Source organism: Furipterus horrens, unplaced genomic scaffold (assembly GCF_987537825.1).
Source record: "Furipterus horrens unplaced genomic scaffold, mFurHor1.1.pri manual_scaffold_6, whole genome shotgun sequence".
NCBI lineage: Eukaryota > Metazoa > Chordata > Mammalia > Chiroptera > Furipteridae > Furipterus > Furipterus horrens.
This window is the reverse complement of record NW_028327176.1, coordinates 49,923,353-49,928,105: the sequence shown is the minus strand read 5'-3', so window position 1 is coordinate 49,928,105 and position 4,753 is coordinate 49,923,353. Positions and strand designations below refer to the sequence as shown.

At 40.5% G+C, this 4,753-nt stretch overlaps 1 pseudogene; it reads left to right on the top strand.

The window, feature by feature from the left end:
- LOC150006140 (U6 spliceosomal RNA) lies at window positions 1-101 on the top strand (annotated as a pseudogene).
- The last annotated feature ends 4,652 nt before the right edge of the window (window positions 102-4,753 follow it).

The following is a 4,753-nucleotide window of genomic DNA, read 5'->3' as shown; positions in this document are numbered from 1 at the left end:
ACACTTCAGCAGCACATATACTAAAATTGTAACAATACTGAGAAGATTAGCATGACTCTTGCACAGATGACACACAAATTCATGAAGCATTCCAAAGTTCTTTTACAACAACAGCAACAAAAAAGACACTACACAGAGAATACTTACTACTCTGAGCTCTGATATTTACTAATGAGACGCAGTTAATCTGTCATATAAAGTTAATTTAAGCCATTTAGAGCTAAAACTAGTGTTATTGCTAGCACAATAATTTAAAATCAATGATAGAAAGATCAAACAGTTGGCCTCTAGTCCTTGTGCTCAGGCAAATTAGACCAACCTGAAGTCCTAATACTGGATTGCAGACTCTGGCATGTGACTCTGAGTCTGTATGGCCATCTTGTCCACTGATACAGCCCTAGGCCCTGGTCCCTGTCTGTCTTCTTAGATTATCAAAGGATCCCACCATTCTCTGTGAGTAACCTAGAAGAGGATGGCAACCCCCCAGAGGCCAGACAAGTAACATAAACAAGTGAGACGACCTGGCGAGTGGGGACCACTAGAGGGCTCAGGCTCTGACAGTCAACAACAGCAGCGATGCAGTTTCAGACCATTGTTGCCACAGTAGAGTTTAGGCCCAAGTGTAACAGATCTTCCAATGTTTAAGATAAACTAGAAATCTAGAATTTAAGTATTTTTGAATTTTTCCATCTGATTCCAGAAAGTGTTTACATTCTGGAAAGTACAAATAATGCATATCTGTGAGCCAAATTTGGCCCATAAGCTACTTCTTTGCCTTTTCTGGCCTTGAGGTTAGCTGGAACACTGAAGAAGCACATTCTTCCTTACTAGGACTAGGACTTTTCCCTCCAAGCCCATAGTTGTGGCCATTGTGCTCAGAATCGGAAAACTGTTCTTCTTGAGAACAGCTTGACTCCCACCTGCTTCTCTTGGACAAGATGGATCAGAAGTTGGGCAAAGTACTTCCTCACCCTCCAGTTCAGGGGAGTCTGCCTCTGCTCCTAGGTGATGCAGACCCAACAGCATCCTTAAAGTCCTGTTAAAATTTACTCTGGATCCTGGCATTGTTCCTACAGTTCAACATTAGAATGAGACTTTTTTCAATAAAAAGGCTCACTCTGTCAGTGGTTCTCGAGCTAGTTTGTGTATCAGAATTATCTAAGGAATAATTTTTTAAACAGAGTCCTGGTCTTACGCAGGAAAATCAGATTTAGCCAAAAGGTATAACATCAGGGAGCAGTTCTCAAATGTTTTATTCTGAGGAAACGTTGGCATCCTTAAAAATTACTAAGGACTCCAAAAATCTTGTATTAATATGGGTTATATCTGTTTATATTTACTATATTATATTTAAACTGAAAAATTATAAAATATATATGTATCACTTTATTTAAAAATTAAACTAATTGTGCATTAATATAAATAACATATTCTTATGAATAATAAGTATACTTCACAAAACAAAATTTATGTCATGAGAAGATTGACATTACTTTACAATTTTGCAAATTTCTTTAATCATCTGGCTTAACAGAGAGCAACTGGCCTTTCCTACCTACTTTTGTACTCAATCTATTGTCATATGTTGCTTTGGTTGAAGTTGATGAAGAAAGAGTAAATTTTGAATTTGTAGTTCAAAAAGGGAGACATATTTTAACAGCTCACTTAGATAATTGTAGACTTTATTCTCTAGTAATATTACATTGAAACTCAATGAATGATAGTTTCTTAAATGCAAGGTGAAATCTTAAGTCAAATCAATGAACTCTTTGTACTTTGTTACATTAAAATCCATTTATCTTGTAGTTTTATGGGATCGTTTACCCAATAGTGATTCTATAGCATCACGAATTCTATAACATCATGCATTTGTTATTTGAAAAATATCTGTTCAGAGATCTTCTAAACATTGCATTAACAGCATCATCACATCATGTAGCCACTGGAAAATCCCATTGCACACTCTGCAAGAGAATGAGAATGATAAAACCAAATAATGCCTTAATATTATTATGAAAATAGCTTTGACCTCTATGGTCCCTCTGGTGTAGCAAAAAAAGCCCTTTCTTAGAAATATATAGATCTGTATTCTACCTCAGACTGTACTACTAACTAGCTCAAAGACCTTATGAAAGTTTCCTTACCTTTCTATGGCTCAGTTTCTCAACTGTAAAATGGAAGTTTGGAACTCAAGTCAGTTTATTAGTGGGACACCACCGGCATTCAAGGCAGAAAAAGTGGTTGTGAAGGACTTTCCCTCATGCTATAGGATATTTAACATCTCTGGCTCTTCCATTAAATATGAGTAGTGCCATATCCCATCCCGTGACACACCCAGACCCTCAAGAAAACCATTTGGAGGTGATAGTACCTTCAGTCTAGACCCAGTGGATTAAATAAGCTTTAGGGTTTTTTTCAGTTTGAAGTTGCTTCTATTAAAATAATTTAACATATTTTGGATTTTTTGGTATGCATGTGTGCACATCTATTTAGGTGTTGTAGCCATAAATATATCTTATTCAAACAAATCTTTGTGACTACTCTAGTCCAGTGACATGGAAGGTAACAAAATTAGAAGAGCCAGAGTAGGGCAAGAAGGGGAAAATAGAAACAGGGGGGAAAGTTACATTCTTCTGACCACATTTTTACAAACTTTGGATTCTTGAAATCTTTCATAGTGGATAGTGCTTTGCACATTCACTTGTGCCGCTGACTAGAGGTGTGGAATGGAAAAGAAAGTTCTCCCTAAACTACCAGCTTTGGGGGACAGTCATTCTTCAGCCAGCTCTGCTTCCTTTCTGCTCCTGGAGGGGCAATGTGGCAGAGTGGTGAGAAGTCTGACTGCTGAGCCAGCCTGCATCCCTGAGTTCCCTCATTTTCCAAGTGAGAATAACAGCACCTACCTTATAGACCTATTGTGAGGATTAAATGTGTTAATGCACACAAAATACTTGGAATAATGTGCCCCAAAAGGTAAGGAAGCAATTAATGTCCATTAATAGTGTTACTAAGGAAAGGTAGGAAGGTCTGCTCTCCTCCATTGGAAAACTTGGGCCACTTTTGATGTTTTGTTCACTTTCCCTGCAAATTTTTCCATTCTTTTCCCATAAGGCTGAACATAAAGCTGATTTTATCACACTTTTATGTGCACACATGGGATCTTGGTTATTATGAGAGGAAGTGTTGTCTGGTAACCTTGGACGCTTTAGCACACGGGGTTGGAACATACGTTTTTAAATGAGGCTGATCTGATGGTGGTATAGGCAGACATAGTTTTCTTACTCCCACAACTACATCAAAATTACAACTAAAATGTAGAACAACCGTCACTCAGAACCATCAGAAATTAAGTTGAATGGAAGTCTGACAACTACAGAATTAAAGAAACCACATCCATCCAAACTGGAAGGAGGTGCACAGAGGCAGAAAGGGCTAGTCCCACATCCATGTGTAGTAGATAAAAATTTGGGAGGGATATCTTGGGAGTGAGGAGTCCCAGCTCCACACCAGGATTCCCAGCCCAGGGTTCCAGTGCCAAGAAGATAAGTCCCCACAACTTCTGGCTACAAAACCAGCAGGATTGGGTCAGTGGAAGAAACTGCTGGAGCCACAAGCAGTATCTCTTAAAGTACATACACACAAAGACCCACCTACTCAGACTCACTCCCTCTGAGCTAGAGTAGCAGCTTGAAAGGCACCAGTGGTATACAGGGAGGGAACTGAAGTGTCAGGCATCAAGGTGAGCAGAGGCTATTGTCCCTTTTCTGAACCCTCCCACAACAGGGCCAGCAGGATGGTGCCATATCTGAGACTCCATCAACCTGGCTAACACTGTTTTTTCCACTCTGGAGATCCCCTGAGACTCTGCCCCACTCAATTTACAGGCCCGCCCAAACTGCTTTTCCATATGAATGGCTGGACTTGGCTCATGCTTCATAACTTCCCAAATCTTCTCAAACAAGCAGCAGCTGGCCTCGGTGAGCTCCAGGCCCCACACTAGCAGCAGCCAGACTAGATTCACAGTTTGGTTTCACTTGTGAATCTCCAAGCCCAGTACAAGTAGCAGCCATCCAGATTGCTTTTGCCCAGGTGGGTGGCCCAGGGCAAAACACAGGTGGTAGCTGACCTTGCCCTGCACCACCCAGGAAACACCAGAGCCTGTGCACCCAGGGGGAAGCTACATATTATGTCAGAGTACCACCACCCTGTTCCTGCACAGCTGATCCTCCACAGATGGCAGGGGTTGGTAATCAGTGGTCACAGCCAGTCCTTGTAGCTGACTGGCCTGGGTAAGTCCCTCCTATTGACATGCCAACAGCAATCAAGGCTCAACTACAAGAAGAAGGTATACTCAGCCCACACGAAGGGCACACCTCAAGTACCCAGCTTGGGTGATAGAGGAGGCTGTGTTACTGGACCCTATAGGACACCTACTATAGTAAGCCACACTACCAAGACACTAAGTCAAAGGAACTCTATGTAATACATAGAAAAAAACATAGGGAAGCTACCAAAATGAAGAGACAAAAAAACACGGCCTGAATGAAAGAACAAATCAAAACAGCAGGAAAAGAACTGAACAAAATGGAGATCAGCAATCTATCAGATGCAGATTTCAAAACACTGGTTATAAGGATGCTCAAGAAATTTAGTGAGGACCTCAAGAGCATAAAAAATATCCAGTCATAAATGGAAGATACACTAATTGAAATAAAGAACAATTTATAGAAAAGCAACAGTAGAGTGGATGAAG